The sequence below is a fragment of the Cavia porcellus genome, unplaced genomic scaffold (assembly GCF_034190915.1).
Source record: "Cavia porcellus strain 051 isolate PalLab524CR breed Dunkin Hartley unplaced genomic scaffold, mCavPor4.1 scaffold_38, whole genome shotgun sequence".
NCBI classification, from domain to species: domain Eukaryota; kingdom Metazoa; phylum Chordata; class Mammalia; order Rodentia; family Caviidae; genus Cavia; species Cavia porcellus.
Genome location: NW_026947521.1, coordinates 5,740,696 through 5,767,448, shown reverse-complemented (window position 1 = coordinate 5,767,448; position 26,753 = coordinate 5,740,696). Strand labels below are relative to the sequence as shown.

At 37.6% G+C, this 26,753-nt stretch overlaps 1 protein-coding gene across 12 annotated transcripts in view; it reads right to left on the bottom strand.

The window, feature by feature from the left end:
- The window catches only part of Peak1 (pseudopodium enriched atypical kinase 1), a 305,892-nt gene that overhangs the window by 65,713 nt on the left and 213,426 nt on the right, over positions 1–26,753 (bottom strand). For 8 of the 12 annotated variants that reach the window (XM_013145602.3, XM_023562286.2, XM_003463602.5 and 5 more), the window contains one exon: positions 13,024–13,118. The exons of 2 other annotated variants lie outside the window; for them this stretch is intronic. The gene's annotated coding sequence lies outside the window, so the exon portion shown is untranslated. Of the gene's footprint in view, positions 1–11,593; positions 11,750–13,023; positions 13,119–26,753 lie in introns of all 12 variants that reach the window. 2 more of the 12 variants (XM_013145603.3, XM_063243512.1) reach the window with 1 other exon arrangement.

Genomic DNA, 26,753 nt, shown 5'->3' with positions numbered 1-26,753 from the left:
AACTCTAAGAAACTGATCTCTAAGCAGCCCTATTCCACATTTGGAGCCCCCATCTTATTCTTTCTTTATCTTATATTTTGTTTAATATTATTGATACCCACCTAGATAGCTAACCTTCATCTACTTTTAACTCCAAATATTACTGAAAATTTTATATTACATTTCCCTGGAACCCATTTTTGTCATAGTAGATCACATACTATCTCTTATGTGAATTACTATGATAAGCTCCTAGCTGATCTCCATACTATAATCTTACCTCACTCTAATCCATCCTCGATTCCCTTTGCTAATTAAAGTGTGGTTCTCAGGTGAAGCAACACTTGCTTCACCTGGGAACTTGTTAGAAATGTAGTTACCTTAGATCCAACCCCGGACCTACTAACTCAGAATTTGCTTTTTAATCTCAGGTGATTCCATGGTTCTACAATACTATCAGATTTAACTTTCTAAAAATATTAATATGATCATATTATTAATGAGCTTAACTATTCTGTGGCTAAATTTTACCTCACGCATTGGCTTCTAAATGTTAGTGTGCCTAGTGAGGACTGCCAGCTGAGAACCTCCTGGGGAATCACCATTGCTCTAATCAATCTCAGGGGGCAGGAATCCAAGAATCTGAATTTCTAACAAGTTCCCAAGGTGATTCTAAAGACAGTGAGGTAAATGTCTGAGCTAAAGAATGGGATGAAAGTCCTTAAACCCTTCATAAGACGGTCCTTGCCTCCCCTTCCAGCCTCATGTCTTGAAAACCAACCAGTCATACTATGTTGTAATCCCGGAGGGCTGTTCATTTCTCCTTGGATTACTAAAGCCCCTTGAACTATGGCTCCCTGAACAAGCACTTCAGTTTTAACCATCTGTTTTATCACTAGTTTTGGGGCTCCTCTAAGGCCTGGGTTAGTCTTATTCATCTGTGTGTGTCTAACATAATGAATAAACATTGGTTGATTAAATGTATTGGTTTTAAGGTCTGTTTGAAACAATGAATCTGTGGCTCGCTCTCTCATCCTAAGCTCATGGCTGCAGACCTTCCCACAGAACACCAGGACAGTCCTATGCTTCTGCTTTGAATACTGTAATAAATTGGCAGTAGGCTTGTAAAAACTATTTTAACTTCATCCATGTACAATGACAGTGACAATCCTTAATCTGTCACTAAACTCGCCTTTTTTTCCCAAGTTTCAGTATGTTGCTAAGGAATGAAAATATTTTCTTTAGCTAATATACATAAAGGTCTTCATAACCAACAGTTCTAAAGCATTTTGCTTTAGTGGGAGACTTACAGACTTAAGGACTAAAGAAATAGAAAGAGGCCAGTGACCTAGTAAGGTTAAAACACATTTGTAGATTGTGTTTGAAAACATTTGTGTGTACCCTTTAAGATAGTCTAACAATGATACCCTTTAGTAGATAAACCATTTCCTCCTCATCTGAGACTTGAACACTGTGAATGAGGGGAAGAGTAGCATAAAATTCAGCTGAAAAACAGAGAAGGGGCCGGACTTGGTAAGGACATTAGGCTTTCACAGATTATAGACTTCAGAGCAGTTTTGAATAGGGGAAACAACAGAATACAATCTGCATTTTTTTTTTTTTTTGAGACAGGGTCTCATATGTTGTAGTTCAGGGTGGCCTTGAACTCATTATGTGGCCCAGGCTGGCCTTAGATTTGTGGTGTCCTCCTACCTCAGCTTCCTAAGTGCTGGGATTATAAGTGTGCACCACTGTGCCCAGTTTACAATCTGAATTTTTAAAAAGACCTCTCTGGCTAGAGAACATGAAATAGGTATAAACCTAACAAAATATGTGCAAATTCCAAGATCAATATGGGCAAAGTTATAAAACACTGATAAAAGAATCAAAGAAAATCCAAATAAATGGAGAGATTTACCAAGTTCTTTTGATACTAAGATAGCAATTTCCCATAAATGCTCTTTAGGTTCAACATAATTCCAATCAAAATCAGAGCATAACTTTCCGTATGTCAAGTTGACTTTAAAATTTATATAGAGGGCAGCCCATGTGGGAGCCCTTCTGTCTCTCTCTCAGACAAAAGCTTTCTTTCTCTCAATAAATATTTCTGCTCTTAATCTCTGATGTTCCTAAAATTCATTCTCCAATTTTAGAGAACATGAACTTGTTCCAGACATATTGCAGGTCAGGAGTTTTGTTCCCCTATATCCTTTGGAGTTCTTCCACTGAGATCATTGGATGGAGATGTGGACAACTCAATGCCAAAGCCCCTTACTCCTTTGGAATGTTTTCTTAAGCACTAAAAGATATTCAACTTTTCCATGTTGAAAAAGAGCCAATTGGTATTTCTCTGCATGTGTACATGGCATAATTACCTCTACATCCAAAATGGAATACAGAGTCAAGTATTAATTACGATATACTTTTACAACTAAAATCATACTATAAGAAAGAGAAAAGTGGTTAGAATTTCTGTATATTCAAACTTTCTTTGCATTGAGATAATTCTTATCTATGCTCCAGGTATAATAATAATCCTTATGAGACCACTCTCATTCATAGGTCCTTTCTCTGTGTGATTTAAAGCAAATTGAGCTAGAACTAGGAAAACTTTCAGATGACCCTGATAAGTACATTAATGTCTTTAGAAGATTTACTCAGAACCATAAGCTAGGCTGGAAAGATGTAATGTTACTTTTAAATCAAACATTGACTTCCAGTGAGAGACAAGTAGCATTCCAAGCTGCTACTGCATTTAGAGACAAATATCATATGGTTAATTTTAAAAGGCCAGAAGATAGACAGCCAAGAGAACTATCAGTTCCCACTGGTGCACAAGCTGTTCCCACCCAAGAACCCAAGTGGCCTGACAACAATACAGGAGACATTTTCAAATGTATATTCTCCAAAGTCTACGAAGGACAAAAACCAAGCCTTTTAGTTATTTTAAATTGTCAGCTGTTTCTCGGGAGAAGGGTAAAAACTTCTCTGACTTCTTGATCATTTATCAGAGGCACTAATAAAACTACTTCCTTAGTATTCTATAATCAGGATTGGGAGAAAACCAAAGAGAGAAAACAAAGAGACCAAAAAATGGCTGCCTTTATTGTGGTCTTAAAAACACAGACCTTAAGTCTGATTCTCGGGGCTCCAAGAAGAGCCTGATGATGACACCTACCTGTTATTGCTGCCACAAGCCAGGCCACTTTAAGAGGAAGTGCCTTAAGAGACCCCCAAGCTATGCTCTGACTGCAAAGGGGATCACCGGACCCCAGTGTCCAGACCCACCCTATCAGTTGGTCCAGCAGGACTAAAGGGCCTTGGGGGCAACTTGCTGCCTCCCTCTGGCCAGACTGTCATCTCTGCCTGTCATCTCTGCAGAGGAGCCCTGAGTAATCCTGACAAGAGGTTAAAAAATAAAAAATAAAAAAACCCCAGCTGATTGCTGGACATTGGCACCTGTCTCTGTCCTCCTCAAATCTGGTATTCCTTCCAGGTACTGTACCTCAATACAGTCACTAAAATATAGGTTGCTTAAACTGTAACTGGGATAACTTTCTCTTCACTCCTTCCTCTTAGTTATGCCTAAAAGCCTGACTCCAATCTGGGAGAAATTTTATCCTGTATAAATGCTGTAATACAAATATATATCCAAGTTGCCAAGTAATCAAAATGATGCTGAGACTAGTTTTTACAACTATAGTACATATTGTTGTTCATATATAAAAGCTTAAGTTTCATTTGCCAAAATAATGTATTAATATGGTTCTCCTACATTATCAAAAATTTAGAGATAATTATAACTAAAGCTAGAGGGATTTATGACAGAATGTCACATTCCATCAATAAAAGGTCCTAAGACCTTTTGCTATAACTTGGAAACAGTTTCTAAACTTACCTGTCAACTCCAATGCTAATGCATATATATAAAATATATATATATATATATACCTTTGCATATATTCTCTGATTATATATGCTTTGATTAAAAGTTTGTTCTTGCCTAGAAGCATCATACAGATTAAACCAATAACAAATATGCTAGATTTCTTTTAGATATCTTTCACTTGGATCCACCAGATCATGTCCAGCAAAAGGTTATACAATGCATATTGAAGCCTTAATTAACTACACACCATAGGTCTTAAATGACATTGCAGTTGATCTCTCTGATAAATAAAAAAGATAAAATTAATAAAATAGGCCATCCTCCCAAATCAGATGGCATTAGACATTCTAACAGCACAGGAGCACTTATGCAATTATAAAGACTTTTGCTAATATCTCAATTAACTGTTCAACATATTAAATGACAAATCAGTGACTTGTCAGATTCTAAAATTTCCTAGACCTTGTCCTTATCCTTCTTATAGGAAGCCATTACTAGCTCCTCTTGGTGGAACTGTTTGTTAACTCAGTTAACTGTTTATTACTCATAATAATCCTGTTGATTCTATTATTTGACCCATGCATACTTAATTGTTTCTTTGGCTTTGTCTCCTTCAGATTTAAAGTTGTACACCCACTCACTTAAGATGAATATGCCTGATATCTACTGAAGGCCATTAGTTAGAAGCTCTGTAGAGTATCTCTGACTGCTGGTCACTAACTACGACCCCTTTCAGCCTTAAGAAGCTAGATCAGTCATCGCTCATTTTTCCCTCATGGAAATGGGGAATGGGGAATGGGGAATGGGGAAGGGGGAGTAGGGAATGTTCTAGGCAGCTGAGCTAGTTAGAAATATTATAGGCAGTCAGACAGGGCTATACTCTCAAAGAAGCTGGCACAGAGGACCAGATGTCTTGTAACCTTGGAGGAAACACACACCTCTTGCTGTGGGCCAGGTCTCAGAACAGAAGGAAAACAAATGCGATCACACCCTTAAGTAGAACCCTTAGGGATTAAATCTGGATCACTTTGAGAAGCCAGGAGTCATCATCCCAACCCCCTACAGAGAGTCATTGTAAGAATGCTCCTTGCTATGTGACTCACTTTCCCATTTGTCCCTGATTTGGTCAATTTTACCTGAACAATTAAATTTATTGGCTGACCATACCTCTGTCCTACCTAAAGCCTGTCTACCTCACAAGTTCCCAGTTTTCCCCAATTTTAGTCTCACCTCACCTCATGGTTTTATTCTATAAAAATCCCTAGAGATTACAGAGTCTTTGACAATCAACTAGGGACCCTTATGTCTCTCTCTCAGACAGAAGGTTGCTTTCTCCCAATAAATATTTCTGCTCTTAATAAAATTTATACAGTAAAGTAAGAAATAATTTTTAAAAAGAACAAGTTGGAAAACTGACACTATCTGAATTCTATACCGTATAAAGCTATAGTAATCTTGACATAATGGTTTTTATGAAATGATAGAAACATGGATAGGGTGAGAGCGGTACAAGGGGTAGGTAAGCAAATTATAGCTCCAAGGCTAAATCTAGCTGGTCCTGTGTTTTGTTTCCCAACGTGAGGATGCTTTTGATAATTTTAAATGGTTAAAACAAATCAAAGGAAGAATGCTTTGTGATAAGTAAAAATGATATGAAATTGCAATAGTCCTTCTCCTTTGTTTACATTGTCAAGACTACTTTTATGCTACGGTAAGAGAATTAAGGATTTATAATAGAGACTGCTTTGCAGTAGTTTTGGCACTCTACAAAGCATGGTTTTCACAGGTATATGTATCACTTGTGTGAAGAGATATTTTTCAAAGTTCAAATATGTATGATTCCACTACAGATATGCACTAGTAGATGAACATTTGTAATCTTTCTTGTTTTGGTTTGGTTTCTGAGATAGACTCTCACTAAGTAGTTCAGCCTGGCCTTGAACTCACTATGTAGCCCAGGCTGGCCTTGACTTTGAGGTAATCCTCCTGTTTCTGCCTCCTACATGCTAGGATTACAGGCATGTGTCACTCTACCTGGGTGTAATCCATTTTTTCCCCAAAGTGTTGTGGGATTTATATTTGGAAAAATTAGGTCACAGCTGTACTTAATATCATACATAAAATTTAAGAAATAGTGCAAAAGTTATAGAAAAAAATAATATTTTGGGGGAGGGTGGAAAAATACCTTTCTGTTTGGTTCTTTTTAGCTATGATCTATTTTGATGGGAGGAAACACTAATTTTGAACCTAATAAAATAAAATTTATCCATTTCACTTTCCTTCTTGTATAACAAAAAAATTATACTTCATTATGTTTTGAATTTCACCAAAAATTTATAGCAATTTATTCACTCTTGTTATACAAGTACCTAAATAATAACTTTCATTTTGCCTTTTGCTTGCAAAATTTAAAATACTTGCTATCTGGTCCTTTATAGAAAATGTTTGCTGCTGACCTTTGATGGAGCAGACCAGGATAGAGTCCAGAACTATCCACACAAATACAGTCAACTGATTCTTGAAAAAAGTGAAAAAGACAGTCTTTTCAATAGTAGGGTGGCATAACTGGATAGTTGTAGGCAACGAAATGAACTCTACCTTGATCTGTAACTCACACCATACATGAATTAACTCAAACCAAAAAACTAAGTCTAAAATGTGGTTATACAATTTAGAGAAAAAAATGAAGGACCTTTATGATTTCAGGTTGGGTGGAGTCTGCAGATGCAAAACCAAATATAGAAAAGAATAAACTCATAGTTTGAACCTTATAAAAATTAAAGTGTTTAGTCTGCCAAAGATACTAATAACAGATAAAATATTATTTGCAAAGTGCATTTATCTAAGCATTTTATCTAGAATATATAAAGAACTTTTCAAACTCAACAAAAGGAAGTAATCCCAATTAAAAAAAAAAACAGGTAAACTATTGGAGCAGATACTTTACCAAAGATATACAAACTGTATATAAAAATGTGAGAGATTCTAAATATCACCAGTTATACAGAAATGCAAGTTGAAGCTACATGGAGCTACCACTATACATTTATTGGAATGATTTAAGCAAAAACAAAACAAAAACCTGGCTAGTGCTAGTGGGATGTGGAGCAATTCTTACAGTATGTATTGCTGGTGGGAATTCTAACAGTTCAGACGCTGTGGAAACGTTTGGCAGTTTCTCATAGTTAAATATAAATTTGCATCCTAGCAATCCCAACCCTAGGTATCTGCCCAACATAATTGAAAATTTCTTTTTACACTAAAACTTTTTACAGTACACAAAGGTTTACAGACAGAAACTGGAAACAATGCAAATATTGTGTGGTTATACAACAAGTGTCTGTCATAACTTACACAGGTGCACTCTAAAGCTGAACTTCTGTATATGTAAGTTAAGCTCGAATAAAACTGACTTGCAAAAGACAGTTTTGGAAGCTACACAGAAAATCAACTTCAGAGATAGGGCAGGAAGCAAAAAGACTCTACAGACCTACAGGGCAAATAAAGGTTTGATGAGGATCTGCATTAGGGTATGTTTTCAAGAAAGGAAGAGATAGGTAGATCTAATTTCTAAAAAATTTATTTTAGTTTTTGAGACAGGGTCTCACTCTTGTAATTCAGAGTTGAATTCACTATCATTATGCAGCCCGGGCTACCCTTAAACTCACAGTGATCTGTCTACCGTGGCCTCCTGACTGCTGGGATTGCAGATGTGTGCTATCATGCCTAGTGAGAAAGGCAGGTTTAAGAAGGACGGGATTTGGAGAGAACACAGGTGTTGAGGCTTTGGGTTTATGTGTTCTGATGATGTGGGGAACTACTTACTAAGACAGACAACACCAGAGGAGGGAAAGATTCTAAGTTCATACTTTGTAAACCAGCAAAACAAAACAAAAACAAAACCAGAGTAGGCATTTGAATTAAAAAATTTGGGACACAGAAGAGAGAGTTTTGATGGTTCTCACTTTTCTGGGAATTATTATCAGAAAACCATGTAGGCCAAAAAGAAAACAGCATCAAATGGGTAGGGCATTGGTGGGTGACTCTGGGAAAAGAAAATGCTCCTGCAAGAACAGAAAAGTAACAGTATGGTATGATGAGACAGAAGCCAGAGGAAGAAATATCACCTAGAGGGAAGGACAAAGTTTCATATACTGCTGAGAATTAATGGAGAAGGAGTTACATCTATGTGTCTCTGGACTTAGCCATGTGAGCCCCTCAGAGACCTCAGCACATACTACATATTCTGGGATGGAAACCAGACTGCAGAGAATTGAATAGTAAGGTAACAGAGCAAAGTTGTTCAACTTTTTCAAAAAGCTTAGGTGGGAAAATGAAAGAAAGAGCTAGGGGAACAGGAGGAGGGGGTTCAGAAAGGATTCCCTCACATTAAGATGAGAGAAACTAGATAATGTGATAGTACTGTGGAAAGACACAGGAGTGTGGCAGAGGCTGAGAAGAGGGCAAAGAGAGAGGACAACTGCAAACACCTCAGACTGTGAAACTGAGCAGGGCCCTAGTTCAGTCCTTCTGTTTTACAGACAAGGGATCAAGTCCTGAAAAGACAGTACCTTCCCAAGTTCACACAGTGGATGAGATCTGGTACTGGGACACAAGGCTATAGCTATCTATATGTTTTATTTTAAAGTTATTTTTTCTTTTGTACATGGTTACTATGAACTCTTCTGAAGTATAAAGAGAACAGGAAATGTGAAATTTTATTATTCAGAAGTAACTTTTATTAACAGTCTAGGGCATGTTATGGTTTGACTCTTAGATGTCCTACAGAGACACACATGCTAAAGGTGTGGCAGCCAGCCTGTAACACTGCTGGAGTGTTGGAGTGCTGAGTGTTGGAGTCTTCAGGAAGTGAAGCTATTAGAAGGAAGTCAGGTCACTGAGGAATGTTATGGAGGGGACGTTGGGATCCTGGTCACCCCTCCTGGATACTGTGAGGTGAGCAGCCTCCTTGGCCATAGGCACTCTATGATGTGCTGCTTCCCTGCAGGTACAAAGGTAATGGGACAAGTGACTAGGAACTGAAACTGTGAATTGAAATACACCTTTCCTTGCTTTAAGGTATTTATCTCAGGTATTTTGTCACAGAAATGGAAAAGCAAACTAACACAGGTCAGTTGCTGCCAGTCATTAAGAAGTTAAATGTATACGTACACACACACAAATGCATATATCTCCTACATATTTAATACTACGTGGCACTGAACACAAAAGAATAAGATATCCTAAACTAATAGTTTCTCAGGTTAAGCTCACCCCCAATAAGGGGTTAAGTTTTCTCTTTGAAAGTAACATATTTTCTTTTTCCAAGACTGATAAATATGAAAACTAATTTCCCACTTTGAGTATACGTGAATCCAGTCCAAAGCTGGCTACCAAGTTGATCAGCAGCTATCACACTATCAACAGCACTGCTGAACAAGACTCTGCAGGAACACAACCTGAGTCTGTGCTGCATGGGAAACTCATCTTGGCTCTCACAACTTTACCAGTTCTGCGCACATCTGTATTCATGATTCCACCCCAGGAGGTGAACCAAGCAAACACCTTCAGTGAGCACCAGATGGAGCTGCTGTCTAAGCCACAAACCTGAACTCTGAGGGCTTCATTGCAACACTAATTAGGTATGGGCACATATAAAGACACTTCAAAACTATTCTAACTGCTACCAGGCTCTTAGAGAACCTGTACCAGACGCAGATCTATCCAAAGAGCAAGCTTGGGGCTGTACAGCCTATGTGAAATGACTTCAGTGGCAATCAATAACTTGCAGCTTTCCCTGCTCAAATCTGACGCTCCCCTAACTGGAAACTTGAGTCACTAGAGTTGTGCTTGAGAAATAAGATGCGTGTCTCCTGGAGCACTTAACCAGGAGGCCCTACAGCCCATGCCAGTGCCCCTCCTTACTTTCCAGAACAGGTGTGATACAGAGCACCCAAATGGAATGTCTGATAAAAAAGTTCATCTGCTCCTTACAATCTCCAAGCAGATCCTCTGGATGAAATGGTGTATGGGAGAGTAGAATGGCCAAAGCTGCCCTACTAGCTAGCCAGGATGCCATGATCCAAAGCCCCATTTCATATTTGAGAGTTTCCAGGACCAGGTCCTTCACACCCTAGATAAAGCTATTCAAGAACAACTTATTTCCCTGAAAGTTGCGACAGCCTTTTAAGAACACATTACTGTTTTTTACTTTGTCTGCTGTGGTACAATTATAATTAGTTTGCTTCTAGTCCAACAGTTTCAAGTACATTTGATATAAAACAATCAAATCCACACCTGATTTCAGTCTTGAAACTGGTCAGCTGAAGAAGCTGGAGATCCTCAAACTAGATACAGTTCCCTTTCCTGAAGAGGGTATGTGGAGGTAGTCTGTTAAACCTTACACAGACAGCAACCCCTAAAGACACCCAAGGAGAATCTGTTCACTGCAAAAGAGGACAAAGCTTTCTCTAACCCTGTAGCTCCCCCAAACCATTATCTCACTCCATAAAATCTTCCCTGTCCTTGGAGGCAGAGTCAGGAATCCTCACTGCTGTACATGGGCTTTTAAGGACACTCACTGAGGAACTATCTTCTATATGTCATGTACACAGTAATCTGTCTCTAGGATGTGAGTGTAAAGTTTATAAGCCAACGTGCTCTCATTAAGCTTTTGTAATGGAACATGTGGGTCATTTGTATAAAAAAAGCAAAGGAAAATGTGACAAATATGGCCACGTCATTGTTCCCAAACTTTTCTTCTTCCACAGTAAAAAACGCTGACCTGACACCTCCAACAGTTGCCAAAGCTTTCAGTACATGACTAAAAGGGCGGGGAGAGGAAGCGAAAGCAAAGCAGCAGGAAGAGGTTTTTCAGGAGATAACATACAGATTTAATTTGGTACACAAATAGAAATTCCATGAGTAGGAAAGAATCTTCTTGGGTTTAGACTCCCCCCAACAAAAGTCACAGTTCCTTGCTATTACACAAAGACAAGATCTGAAGACCTGAGGTCCTTGTCTAAATAAGAAGCCAAAGTAAAACCTGTTTACTATGAAAATCTAATAAAAAGTCTATTAAAAGACAAAGGCTTTTTGTTCTAACCACGTAAGTTTTCTGCAATAGTTTACTGTTCCTGTGACATGGTAGTCATCTCAGTGTTAGAATTGTGTAACAGTAAGTGCACCACAGCAGAGCAGCACTCCTCAGTTCCCACCTTGTTTTATAAGTTTAAATTCTTGAAGAATTCTTGACAAAGCAGTTAAATAACACTCTTCCTAGTTATTGTGTTTCCTGAGCCCACCTCAGCCTCCTGCTTAGAAAGGTATGCACAGGAGAGGAGGTTAAATGTTATCTCACAGCCAAGATTCCACAGTCTCTCACATCTATTGTGTTCATAATATGTTTCTTCAGTTTGGAATGTGTCTCCTCTAATTCTGTTCCAAGTGGCAAAACTCTTTTGTCCTTTATGATCCAGTTTAAGCTTTAGCTGTGTGATGAGGATTTCCTGACTCCCTAAATTCCTTATTACAATGCCACATTGTGTTTGTAATCATGTAAGTTCCTATAAGGCAGGACTACATCATTTTCATCTCTTTATCTCTTGGACTGCTTGGACCACAGTAAATGTTAAATAAGTGCTTGCTGACTACACAGTACCAGGCATTATTTGAAGCAGTTTACACAGGAAAAGTTAATTTTCACAAAAGCTCTGATGTACATACTACTTTACAGATGAAGAAACTGGAACTTTCTAAGGCTACAGAGTGCAGGTCTATATAAATTCCATTCTGGAATCTGGAGGATGCTTTAGACATCTCATGGCAGTCCCCAAGAGGTCCACTCAGCAGCAGCTGCACTGTCCAGCACAGGGGACTTCACTGTGAACATAGAAGAGTTGCAAGTAGATACACACACATTTCCTAGCTCAGTACTCAAAAGGACAGGTCCAAAGCTTATTGTAAAGGCAAAACAGTCACTTAGATATCCATCCCTAAGTTGTGCTTTTGTGCTTCACAGTGTTGAGGGGATGAATAGTATCTGGCAAATCAAAATTGATCTTCTGTCCAACCTGGCCCGAGTTAGGAGCCAGTCTTCTTTGGAGGGGTCACTGAAGTGGTTGGTTTAGAGTGAAGGGTGAGGTGCTGCTAGAAGTCATCTTGCTGCATTCCTACACTGCACTGCCCCTACCCTCAGAGCTGGTTGTCAACTGAAGAAAGATGGGCTGAAGAATAAATTAAGCCATTAGTTTGTATCGTAACAAACTAGCCTTTCTTGTGAAGAGAAGGTCACCTTTGCATTAAAGAAAGCAAATAAGAAAAAAGGGAAGTAAGGGCAATGCAAGACTCAAAGAAACTGAGAAGGGGAAAAGGAAATTGGGAAGGAAAGAGAAATATGAGAATTGATTATTCTGAGAAAGAGGCCACTTCAATGTTTATGGCAACATGAGACAAATGTCATTGTGACTCTTCACTGTTCTTGGAGACTTTATTGTCTTGTGTGACTAGTACTTTTGGTAGAAGGTATTCTTTTTTCTTTCTTTCTTTTTTTTTTTTTTTTCCTTTTTATCGGTACCGGGGATCGAACTCACGACTGCCTGCTTGTAAGGCAGGAGCTTATGCCGCTGAGCTAAACCTCCAGCCCTGGTATTCTTTTTTCAGTTAAACTAAAATTTCCCTTCTCTAGCTTTAGAAAAGAATAATCAATAATACTGTGAAACATTTATCATTTAGACTTTTAAAGGGAACTAATATATCTACATTTATGAAAGTTAAATTATATAACACTTTGAAGAAATATAGATTTATTGCTTTAAGGAAATATAATAAACTAGTTTTTTCTTGTAAAGGTATTTGGAAAATCTATTGTAATAAATACATAAGAATCATTTTTATAATGGTTATAAATACAAACTGGATTTAAAATACATTAAAAAATTTTTTTCAAACTGGGATCTAGAATGTATTCTCAAGGGTCTATGAGTTATTCAAAACTGCTTTAAGAAGTTTTTATCTATAATAAATTAATATAAACATATGCCAGGTCATTGCAATGGCAACTTGTTAACTTAGCACGACAATATGATTTCCATATATGTATGGTAATGCCAAGCACACCACTTTAGTTTTAAGAAATAATAAAAAAGAATGCTTACTTAATATGTAAATGACTCAGTCCCACCCTGTGAAGGACAAAATGACACCATGATGCAATCACTGTGTACTGTTCCAATCTTGGATCTTCAATATCCTAGAAGAAATGTAGCACAAGAAGAGACTCAACAATAATGAAAGCCATAAAGGAAACTAGAGTGGCAGGCAGCTCTGCATGAACATCATAAGCAGCAATTTGCTTTCAGTAAAGCACCATTTATCATATTATATTAACCTTATTTTGCATTTCATTTGTTTTATTGGATTTTGTACTTAATTTGTTTTGGCTTATAACTGAACAAGAAGTATAAATATGAGAAATATATACCTAATTTTATGTTTGTTTGTATTTAAGCAAAATTATAATAACGTGTATCAATACTGAGAGTCTGCAATTATTTTTTCAATTAAAAGAGTCTATGAATTACTAAAGTTTGAAAAGTAGTGCTTAACAATATTCTCTTTGAAAGGATTTTGGCCCAGACAGGCACTGTAGCCCGTAAAGCCTCCGGCAGAACCAAGGAGCTCCATCTCCCCCATCCCTAGGAGTTTTACCTGTGGCCCTATCTTCCCCACCCTAGGAATTTACCTCTAGTGCCAAAAGAATACCAATGGGCTGCCTGTGCATCCCTAATGCCCCTCAGGCACCACCCCCAACCTAAGCTACATGTATGCCCTCACTCCACGTGTTCCACGGAGAGATCACCAACGGGGGGGGGGGGGGACACCCCAGGATGTCGGGGGTCTCTCCCGCATTCTTAAAATAAAGGTCATTTAAGCAAAACTGTTTGCACGCTCACTGTTTGAAAGTCCACTTTATGTGATTCAATTTTGTAATCTGAACAACTATTTCTAAGATGAGAATATGTAATCTATTAACTAGTGATTTCTTACTGTTTATTTTTTAAATTTTATATTACGTGTACCCTTTTTCTGTTTTTTTTCCCTTTTTCTCCTTAAATAAAAAAAATAAAGGTCATTTATATTTCATACTTCTTATCTTTTCAGCCCCCCACACTCTTATGTCAGGTAAGCATTTCTTTTGTGATATTACTTAAATTATTAATTTGCTAAGCATCTGTTAAAAGAATATAACTATTTTACAAAGCAGTTAGGGAAATGAGGACAAATATATACAAAGTGTCTTACTTCAAGGCTGACTCATTTTAGGCAGCTGACAAATACTAGGTTTTATCGTGGTTATTAAATCTGTATATCCAGAGAAGAACGAGAAGGGAGTGTTCTCTTCCAATTCCTCAACGTATGCCCATACCCCATCTTGATGTACCAATTGGACATCTGGGAGGTTATTTCTATGGAAACGTAGGCCTCGGTGATCATGGAGGGTTTAATTTGAAGTTTCAGCTGGCTTGTTAGCCTATTTTCCACGTATTGCTTCCACATGGAAAATGCAATCTAAGTTCTGGGAGACTGCCTTACAAAGAAACTCGAGCATCCTATCTTGGATTTGGGTTTTGCGTCAGTTTTAAGAGATGCATTCAGAATATGTCAGTAAGGAGTTGCTGACCAACAGGGTAATATAATACAACTTAAGCTTCAAGAGTTCAGGTGAAAATGGAAAGAATACCCTGACAAGAGGCAAGGCTAGAGGCAATGAATGGTAGTTCAGTTATTACAATACTGTGCCAGAAAAAACCCTTGAACTAATGTAGAAGAAGTGAAAATTAACAGACAGGGACTCATTTGAGAGACCAAATATGTAAGATTCAAACATGAGTGGGAACTGGGGAAGAAGAACTGAAGATGACCTTGGATTCTCTCTAGTTGAAGACCTACGAAGAGGCCAGGCATGGTGGTGTGTTTCTACAATGCTAGCATTTGGGATGATGAGGCAGGATTGCTGTGTGTTCAAGGCTAGCTACGGCTACATAGTGAGTTCAAGGCCAGTCTGAAATGTAGCAAGACTTTACCTCAAAAAACAAAGCAAAAATAACAAACCATATAACAATAACAACAAACAAACCAACTCAGGAAGATTCTTCCTAAAGGCATAGTACTCAAGTGTGAATAATCAAGATAGCGTCAACTGTAGAGAATAATGAAGACAAAAACATAAAAAAAACCCTGAGGCCTAAATGGAAATAGCAAATATGTTCTATGTGCTTAAAAATTCTTTCCATTTGAAATATCTGCATCTTTCATTGCTATTTTCTCATATAAACTTAATGTTAAACCTTGAGTGCAAATGGTTTAGGGGAAAAATACAAAAGATGAAGGCTGCTATAGTGGATGGGAGAGAAAATAAAAAAGGTAAAAAAATTCTCTGGTAGCTATATTTCATCACAGGATAAAGGAAGAAACTAAGATTTGGGCTGAGTGGCATTGTTATGGTTTGCGCCTGTATGTCCACCAAAGCTTTCTGTGGTTATAGGTGGGGCTTTTTAGAGGTGGCTGGATCTAGAGTTTTTGATGCTGGGATTAAGGATATATGATTACTAAAATGGTCCACAAGTTAGTTAGAAATAGTTTTTGGGTATGGATAATGGGAAGGTTTACTCTGGGAGTGAGTGCTACCTACTCTAAGGAGTGTAGCCTGGATAGACTATAAGGGACAGAAAGAGGGCTGTGGTGGCTGCTTGATGCTTGCAACTTTGCTGCTTTGCTGTCTGCTGCCTGCCATGAACTGTTTCTCCTATGAGATCCTCTGCCATGCCACCTTCCTCAGAGCTGGTAGAATATAGACTGAAATCTCTATAAACTGTGAGAAATAAATCTTTCCTCCTTTAACTTTAGGTGCTTGCTATTTTTGTCTCAACAAGAAGAAAAGTAACTAAGACAGCAACTCTACTGACAGTGACGGAACATGAAGGACAGGAGAAGGGTCAGAGGATCTGCATCACAGTTGGGCAGAACCTGGGCCCCACTGGACTGTACTCCAGAAGACAGGAGCTGTGTTCTGGGAGTGGCTGGATATTAATACCCAAGGAGCCCTGTGATCTGATGGAGGAAAAGCTAAATCATCTCCAGCAAAATTATGGTGATTCTGTATTCTCAGTGAGGGTACCTGCCTTGGTCTCTGTCACTAGACTGTGAAGGACAGCTAATGACTCTCAGCATGGAAAGTGACAAGGTGGGATATAGCCCATTCCTGAACAAGTGCTGGGGCCAGTAGCACGTCTATTTCTGTTGTGACAACCCATCAAATAGGAGAATCTTGAAGACAAAGGAGTAACATGTAAGGTCATTAGTAATTGCATGTGTAAATTTATACACATCACTCAAACATTCTAGGCTTTATAATCCTTATGTACTTTTTAAAATGAAAATGACTGATTTTCATTATATGATAAAAGTAACAAAATCAAAGTTACACAACGTATAAACCCTGACTATGCACACTGCTATGCAGGCTGCTGGGTCTTTTTCCATACCTAGATCAAGGGGTTACCCAGAGACATACAGATGTATGTGACACAGAATGTGTTGTTTGGCAATACAAATAAATCTTTCTCAAAATTTACAATCTAGGGCCAGCGACATAGCTCAGTGACACTATGCCTGTCTGGCAAGTGTGAGAGCCTGAGTTTGATTTCTGATACCAACAAAACAAAAACACAAACAAAAACAAAAACCCCACCAAAATTTACAATCTATTCTAAACATCACATAAGTGCAAATTTGTGTTAAAAACTACTTTGAATCATTAGCATAAATTTAGCAACACCACAATCAGAGTTCTTTAAAAACCTCAAATAATTAGAAATATTTCCCACAGATAGTAAAGAAACAACTCTTCTCTGTGGAAGTCTGGCAAGATCACCTACTCAGAAGACAGCTGAAAACTAAACAAAGTAAGAAAAAGGAACCCTTTTCCATTGTTGGTAGGAGTGGAGACAATCATTGTGGAAATTAGTGTGGAAACTCCTCAAAAAAACTAGGATTGGAGGTCCCATTCAATCTAGTTATTCTTCTTCTGGGTATTTTCCCAGAAGAATTGAAAACATCACAGCAAAGCAATATATGTGTACAATTTGTAATAGCTATGTCTTGGAAACAATCTAAATAACCATGAATCATGGAATGGATAAAAAGATGTGGTATTTTTATACAACTGAGTATTACTCAGCTATAAAGAAGGATAAACGTGAGGCTTTTCCAAGTAAATAGATGCAACTTGAGATCATACTCATAAGTGAAATAAACCAGTCTTGCATGTATAAATATCATATTTTCTCTCTAGTGTTAAAAAAAACTGAAAGAGTAAATGAGACCCAAAATGTACAATAAGTATTGTGAACAGAAAGAAAGTGCTAAAAAAGAACAACTGGGATAGGGGAAAGGAGAAAGGAAAGGGAAAAGATTATATAGATATATGTAAACATATACATATGTGTGTATGTATATACATATACAAGACAGTTAACTATACTACTAATCTCTGTTAGTTCATCAAAAAGGACAAACTCAAAAAAAATTAGATTTTTCCCCACTCAAAAACTGGGTAAAAAGATCCCATTCAAAAACTAGGAAACTGAAATGAACAAACACTTCTCAGAAGAAAAAAATACAAATGTTCAATAACCACATGAAAAAAATGGTCAACATAGTTAGTCACCAGAGAAATCAAATTAAAAAGACACTGATATTTCATGTTACACCAGAAAGAACGGTTGAGGAAAAAGAAACTCTGCACACTGCTAGTGAGAACGTAAACTAGTGCAACTGTTATGAAAATTCCTCAAAAAACTAAAACTAGAATTCCATCAAACCCAGCTGTTCCCCTTTTAGGCATCTTTCCAAAGAGTTAAAGACCTTGTATTACAGTGATAAACCCACACCCATGTTTATAGCAACACAACTCATAATAGCTCAGGCTTAGAAGGGGCCTTTTATGGCCATCAGCAGAAAAAATGGATCAAGAAAATGTGGTATCCATACACAATGGAGTGCTACTTGCCTGTAAAGAAGGATAAATTTATGTGTTTTCCATTTTTAAAGCATCATCTCATACACACCCAGTCATATAACAACTATTCAAAATTCCACAGATCTTTTGATGCTCTAGTGAAATGTCAACTTCCCTTTGAGATTTCACATTTTCCTTTCAGAATTGACTGTTCTATAGCCAAGTGTGGTGGCACACACTGATAATCTCAGCACTCTGAAGGGTGAGGGAGGAAGACTGCCACCAGAGTTTGAGGGCAGCCTGGGCTACACTGCGAGTTTAAAACCAGCTTAAACTACGAGCAAGACCCTGACTCAACATCAACAACAAAATTAACTGCTTCTTTTCCCAAGTTCCTATCTGTCATGGTTTATGTCTGTGTCCCCCAGGCCTCATGAGTTTGCGTTGTGTATTTGTGATTGGTTCATTGTCTACTGCTTGGATTGATGGTGTCAGTGCTCCACCCACATAGGGGTGGAGCCAGGATGTGATGTAATGGCAGGAAGAAGGTGTGTCTTGCTCTTTGCTGGTTCCAGCTTGCTGTTTGCAGCCGCCATGCACGGCGGCCCAGCCATGCCCGTCTGTCTTGGAGCCAAGTGAGTGTGGACTGAAACCTCCAAAAACTGTAAGAAATAAACCTTTCCTTTCCCAACTTTGGGTTTCAGGTATTTTGTCTCAGCGACGAGTAAAAAGTAACTAAGACAGTATCACATGGCATTTATGGCTATTTATATGTTCTTGTCCTTCATTAGTTTTAGCTCATCAAAGACAAGAGATATTTCTCATTTGGTTTTGGCATATATGGTTCCTGAACAAATGAATAAACAATGCTTTGCTACTTGGTTTCACAAACCAAAATAACTTAGAAAGGAATAGATGCCTTGAGACAAGAAGTGGACCACCTGACAGCAAAGGGGAAGAAATAAAAAAACAAACAAATGTAAGCACTCAAAGAGCATTTCAGTGTAGCAAACAGCCCTATATCCTTTAAGGGCATCATTGCATTCGATGTTGACACTAATTATAGCAAGATATCAAAAATACGTTACACCATGTCCGGTACCCCATGTTTAACAAGGTACAAAAACAACAGAAGTGTTAAGTGTACTTTTAAAAGGTTTTCAAACAAATGGTTTTATTATTTAAAACTTTACTTAATTATAAAATAAGTGCTCATTAGTACAAATTTAGAAAATAAAAAAGAAGAGGAAAAATATATCCCAAACCTTAGGTTGTATTAAAAAATAAATCAGGTCATAAAGTACAAGTTATTTTTCTAATTAAAAAATATTTTAATGATTTAGATCTCAAACTTACAGCCAGGAAATGACTCTGTCAATGGACACAGAAAGTTGAAATTTTACTGTATCATCACATAGTTATCAACCCAACTCTCCTGTCTTAATGTATATGTGACTGGGGGAAAATGGAGAGCGAAAGAGGAGACCCAAAGTGGGGGACAAAAACAAAGAAGATAAAAATTTAAGTTAAGAGATAAAGGAAACCCATGATAAACAAATGGTGGGAGGACAATCAAGACAAGTGACAGGAAAAACAGCAGAACAAAAAGAGAAAGCCGAGTGCCCTGCAGACATTCAGAAAAAGGACAGCTCTTCCTTCATTTTTCCCTCTCTTGACTTCCTTTGTTCTAATTGACTCTGGGCTTATGTGTGCACCCTTAGATGCATGCTGAATTCCAATGAAGTCCTCCTACGCAGATACCTTATACCAATACGATCCAGTTAAAAGGATTTTAATTGGTGTGCACCATTCCCTGCAATTTCAACATTTAAAAAATGAATAGTCTCACTAAGTACCAGATGGTGACATGTATTAATTAATCAGGACTATTCATGAATGAGCATATGAAAATGAATGCACCTATTAGACATGTGTTGCTGATGTTTGAGCCTGAGGAAGCCTCCCTGAAATGTGTGTGCACAAGGTGCAGATTTACTGTGCAGCACTCACAAGTGTCTCCTGCAATTATCTGCAGTGGCAATTCCATCACTCTTGTGTCCCCCTCTGGATCACTCAATATTTCATGCTAAGCAGCAATGAGCTCGGCTGTCCCTGTATGATCTGCTTAACCTTCAGAAGCAGGTGCCTGCTAAACATTAGGTTTATGGTTTCTGTATCAAAGAGATCTTACAAACTCATCAAGGCTGTCTATTAAAGCTATCGTGGGTGAGGGACAAATCAAAAGGGGCTCTCCATCCCACTCCGTTCCTCCCCAACTTGTCTGTCAGGCAGTGAAAGCCTAAGCTCAGCTCACTGAAGGAATAAAAATACTGCAAATAGCATCCTGCATGCTAGTGACCATGCTCTGATTTTATTCAAATACTGCTAGAATTGGGGAGAACGGTGTACCTACTGGTGGGTCTCAAAATAGTTCTAGGTACTCTATGAAAGGAAAAGAAATTCTAGAGGTCATTTAAACATTTTTTCCCACTCATCACTCTTTCTATTATTTCACATTTCTAAAATCTCAAACATATTCTAGAGAAAGAAAATTACCCAAATCTCTCTGAGCTTACTAGGAAACAATGGCTTCTGCTTTGCTGAAGGCACTGAAAATGGAGCACATGCTTAGGTAAGGAGGAAGCAAGGCAGAGACAACACAGGAGAGTGAAGAGAAAGGCGTGTGGGGAGACAAGCGTGGTCCTGGGCTGCTGTACAGTGAACACCAATAAATGTTACTCATCAACCAGAAAACAAAAAATGGCAGTGAAAATATTTTTGTACATTAAACATGCAATTTGAAGGGAAAATTAATTGAAACAAGGTTAAATATGACTACCTTTGGAGAGTTTAGATTATGGTAGAAAATGTGCTTTTTGGGGTGTTTACCTTTAAAGTGTAAGACAATATACTTCACTTTCCAAAATAGGTTCTAGCGGACAAGACTTTGAGAAATCTGCGCTTGTTTATGATGCATAGTTATGGTTATTGCTTAAAATTAGAATATCACCCAAAAGAATCCTTAGAGGAGGGTAAACCAATAATAGAAACAACAAAATGTAGTTACAGATCAGAAAGGCATCCCTAGTGGTAAAGGACATTCTTATTTTATTACTTCCTCTGGGCTCTTGCCTAAAAATGAGAGGGAGAATTTATGCATTATTCAAGCAGAATTTAATTAATTTGGACATAATTAAAAGTCCAAAATAACATGAACTTTTTTCATCAAGAGATTTCTATGTAATGATTGAATAATCTTTCAAAGTTTTCAGTTACAGTGGCTTAGTAATTGTTTTTAGCACTGCTAAAGATTAAATGCAAGGCCTCATATATTCTAGGCAAATGCTCTACCATTGAGCTACATTCCCAGCCTCAATAATTTCTGGTTTTCCATGACTACCTGAAGAGAAGGCAAAGAGAAAGTAATAACCCAAGTAGACTGAGACAACTTTCAAACTACTCTGAAAAATAATCTATTGCTTAACTGTAAAAGGCACAAATGATCAATAATACCCCATAAGTCTTAGCAAAAAAAAAAAAATTCAGGAAGCAAGATGCTTCTTTTTTTTTTTTTTTTTTTTTTTGTCTTTTTCCTTTTTATCGGTACCAGGGATCGAACTCACGACTGCCTGCTTGCAAGACAGGCACTTATGCCGCTCAGCTAAACCTCCAGCCCCCTCAAGATGCTTCTTGAACATAGGAGATATGAATAGTTTTCTGTGAATAGCTACATGATAAGGAATACAGCACCCACTCATAGTGGCTCTAACCAGAAGCCTGCATTCATTTTAAAGCCTACCTTGATCTGGAACAATATCGCAGTCAAGAACAAACACCAAATCTGGGTAAGATGCATGAAAAGTGGGAGGTAGGGTGGCCTAAGTATGACATTAAACAGTGATGGTTGGAGATTCTACTTCTGCTTCTGTTTTTAAGATCCAACTCTCAATTAGTCATTTATGCCTTTGGCTAAATGTCAGGCTACTTTAAAGGTACATGAAATTTCTTGGAAAGGGGCCATGAATATATTAATATGAAAATAGGCCCTGAATTAGTTTTTCCCCAGTGATATACCAAAAATGATGAAAAGACAATATTTAGAATGCGCTCTACTTCACACAATACTTTCAATACTACAAAGAGTCTTGATTGATCAAAAGGAGACAGAATTACTCATGACTTCATGGGAAAAAAGGATGAAGTCTGTAAGTAGGGAAGCAATGGTAGTTAAACAAAGGTTTATCAGTTTAGATAATGAATCTGAGTTAATATATAAGTCTTAAATTTTGAAAGACAGTAATGAAATCTTTTAAGAATTTGTTCCTGAAGTCAGTAACAATAATCTTGAGTTGCTTAAATTGAACTTGATACACTTACTCTTATACATGTAAATCTGAAAAGAAATGATAAACATTTGCTAGCATCCACATAATTCGTAACAACAAAGATCCCACGTTACAGTATGATTATATGAGGAAATCTAACTTGATTTTGCAGGGTAGGAGAAAAGAAAGAAACTAACATTTATTGAGATAGTATAGTCTTTGCGCTGAAAACTATATATATATATATATATATATATATATTTTTTTTTTTTTTTTTTTTTTTTTTTTTTTTTGTCTTTTTCCTTTTGATCGGTACCGGGGATTGAACTCGCATCTGCCTGCTTGCAAGGCAGGCGCTTATGCCGCTGAGCTAAATCCCCAGCCCCTAAAAACTATATTATAATGTCACCTCATCTAATTCTAACGTAGGTACCATTGCTTTAATTTATAACTAAGGAAACCCTAAGGCTGAAAGACATAAACCAGGAAAGTAGCAGAGTTACTAAGAAAACTCAGGTCTGACTCTCAACCCTGTGATTTCTTTAATAATGACATTTGTAAAATGTTACTCCAGAGGTAAACTGTATGATTCTATTGGTACAAGAGTTAATGGTGTTTATTTTTTATTTTTATTTTTTGGTACCAGGGATCAAATTCATAACCTTGTGCTTGCCAAGGCACTTATGCCACTGAGCTAAATTCTTGGCCCTTGAAGGCTGTTTAAAAGGAAAAAGTATAAAAAGAAGCAAGAAAGCAAATCATTTCAATACAAGACAATGATATGAAAAGCACCTGACCCCACTGAAGATCTTTCAAGCATACAACAACCACTGTTAACATTCAGTTTCTATTGTACATGTGCTTTATTCAGTTTCATTACTTGTCTTCTACTTTTCTAACCAGTAATTTGGAAATAAACAGTTTGTCAAAATAAGTGAAAAAGAAATCTTTCAGAACCTGAATGTAGTTTGCAATTTATAAAAAAAAAAAATCCTAAAATGTAAAGCTACTATCTCATAATCACAGTTCGGTAAAACTTGCTGGCTTTTTTCTTTTTAAGTGGAGAGCTTCCTAAGTTTTAATATGCTTATGGGGTACTAGTTATCTTGTAAAACTGCAGATCTGGCTTCAGTGGGTCTGGGGTCATTGACCAAACTTTGAGTAATACCTTTTGGCATATATACAACACACAGAGATGAAGATCCGGGAAACGATAGCTGTAAAAATTAAGAAATCACTTAGAGTTAGGCTGGGGATATAACTCAGTGGTAGAGGACTTGCATGCTTAGCATGTGGGGCCTTGGGTTGGATTTCCAGCACTTTATTTAATGAAAATGTAACTAAAGCATAATGATGAAATTTAATTCACAGCATAATCTAAAAAATTATAATCAAGAACACAACACAGAAGAACCAACACAAATCTGAAGAACAAAGTTGGAAGACTGACATTATTAGACAGAAACACAATGAATAAGTGCTATTGCATTTTGTGGGGCACTGTAGTTTCCTTCTAGAGGCAAGGTCTAGGTTCTTTCTGTACTGAGTAAAGAACTAATCAAGAGAAATGCAAAAAGTAGTGAGGTTTTACATTTATAAAAGGTAGGAAAAGAAACATGTTCTGCAGAGCAAGTTTGGGCCAACTAAAAGCAGGAAATTAAGTGCAGTCTATAGGATGAGAGTAGGCCACTGTGTAAGAGAAAACACAGTGGCTGAACTCAATGGTGACTGTCCTTTTGTACTTCCCACTCTTTGGGCTGATGCCAGAACCAGGCCATCCTACAAAAACCTGCTTGAGTTCTCCTGAGAACTGAAGATGGCACTTTCTGATTGGGTTTAATGTGCAGGGATTTGAGAACTGTTCCCATGTGTCCTAGCATCTTGTAATTAACAGGTCACATCTCCCTCCCCAGCCAGTCTTCCACAACCTAATCTCCTGCCTCACAAGTACAGCAATTAGGACAGTATAGTATTGGCAAAAGAAGAGACAGGTCAATAGAAGACAACAGAGCCCAAAAATTGATCCATACAAATATGGTCAATCTTGACAAAGACAATAAGATGAGAAAAACATACTCCTTTCAACAAATAGTGCTGGAATGATGGTACAGTCACATGTAAAAAAAATTCACTAGGGACAGTGGCTACTAGGGTGACTAGGCAGGAGATGTCAGTTTGAGGTAATTTGGGCAAGTTAGAAAAACCCTGTCTCAAAATGAAAAATTTTCTTTTTTCTTTTTTTGTACCGGGGATTGAACTCACGATTTCGTGCTTGTCAGGCAGGCACTTATGCCACTAAACTACATCCCTGGCCCTATCAAAATGAAAAAAATTTTAAAGGGCTGGAATGTAACACCATTAGAGCATTCGCACAGCATGGTTCAAATCCCAGCACTGAAAAAAAAAAAAAATCCCTCCCTTCCAAAGAAAATGAATTTAGACACAGATCTTACAACCTTCACAAAAATTAACTCAAAATAAGTCACAGACCTAAATGTAAAATGCACAACTATTAAAATATCTAGAGGATAACAAGAGAAAATCAAGTTAACCTTGGGTTTAGTGATGACTTATTAAGTACAAAACTAAAGGCAAGATCCATGAAAGAATCAATAAGCTAGACTTCATTAAAATTAAAAACTCCTGCTCACTGAATGATTCTTTGATGTGAATTAGAACATAAACCACACAATGGTAGAAAATATTTGCAAAAGACGTATGTGATAAAGGATATGTAAAATTTACAAAGAGCTCTACTCTGAATAAGAAAATCATTCCAAAGTAAAAGGGATGAAAGACCTGAAGAGATGGATACAGAAGACATAGATGGCAAATCAAAGCATTTGGAAAATGCTAATCTCATGTCATTGACAAAGCCAAATGCTGAGCAAGGATGTGGAGGACAGAAACTCTCACGCTTGCTGGGAATGCAAAATGGTACTGTCACTTTGAAAGGCAGTTTGCAAGTTTATTTAAAAAAAAAGAAAGAAATATAAATTTACCATACCATACAATCCATTAACGCTTGTTGTTTGCACCGAGAAGTACAAAACTTACAGTGGCATGTTGTATATGAACTTAATTCTTTTCACAATTCTGGTCACAAACCAAAATGAATGATAACCAAACCAAATTCAGTGGCTAGGTTTAATGGTGATCTTATGGGTAATTTGATTGACTTCTTGTCTAATTCAGTTTGTGATCAAAATCGTGGAAAGAATTAAGTTTGTGAACCAAGGTACCACTGTATCTCTAAACTAATCCTGCAAATGTTTACATCAGCTTTATTTGTAATTTTCAATGCAACTAACATATTCTTCAACAGGTACATAGATAAACAGATGTGCATTAGTGTGCTTTGTCTTAGTTCATTTTCCACTGCTGTCACTGAATACCTGACAGTGAATAAGTTATAATGGAAAGAGGTTTATTCTGCTCCTACTTTTGGGGACAGGAAAATTCAGAATTGGGCCACATACAAAGAAAGTCTCATGCTTCTTCATGGCACAGCACATATAGCACATGGCAAGAGCGCGTGGGAGGGAAGTAAATATGCACAAGGAGAAGACAGGGAGGGCAGGTCTGCTGTATAACTTTGTAACAACTTACATCACCGACCTAATCTAAGTCCTGGAGAACTCGATCTGTCTCAGAAAAATGGAACCAATCCCATTTTAACACCTCACTCACATTCAAACACCAAATTCTGTTCCACCAACATATGGGTCACCAAACTCCAAAATGAGCTTTGATGGGGACAAATCACATTCAAGCCAGAGCACCCACATGATGGAAAAGTAAAAATAATTGCATAACCTACCCAAAGAAAGAATGGCAAAATTTTTTACATTATAAAATGAAAGAAGCCAACCTGAAAAGGTGACATCCTGCATAATTCCAACTATACGTTAACATGAACTCTGCTACTCACTGCACCCATGCACTTCAGTCTGTTGCTTTTATCCTTATAACGACTATTTTCTAACACAACTATGTGCGCCATCTCTCCAATTCATATGATAGCCCTCATGGGCAAGATTTATAGCCACTTTAATAAATGATCAAATGATGGGGTGAAGATATGAAATTCCTTTCCCAATGCAGCTTTTAAGTAGTAGGCTGAGATTTCAACCCAGGTCTGAACCACTAAAAAGTCCCACTCGACTGTCATATTATGCTGTTTTTGAACTCTTCAGTAGCTCTACAAGGCTTGTCTGCCTCTGATCTGAGCATATCCTATTCCACTCTAGATTTGATTACTCTCCTGGCTCAACCACCAGTAGCTCTAGAGAAAGGACACCACTACTCTCTGGATCATTTTCCAAGCCCTTCAATCCAGTCAGCAGCTTCTTCGGGGGATGAAGATTACTTGTTATTATTAACTAACATGTTCATCTTCTTTATCTCTGTTCCCATGCCTTCTTCTTTCAGTACTGCAGATTAAACCCACAGTCCTTATGCTGAATTATCTCCTCCATCCTTTTATACTTTGCTGTGAGACAGAGCTTCTTCTTGCTAAATTGCCCAGACAGGACTCACA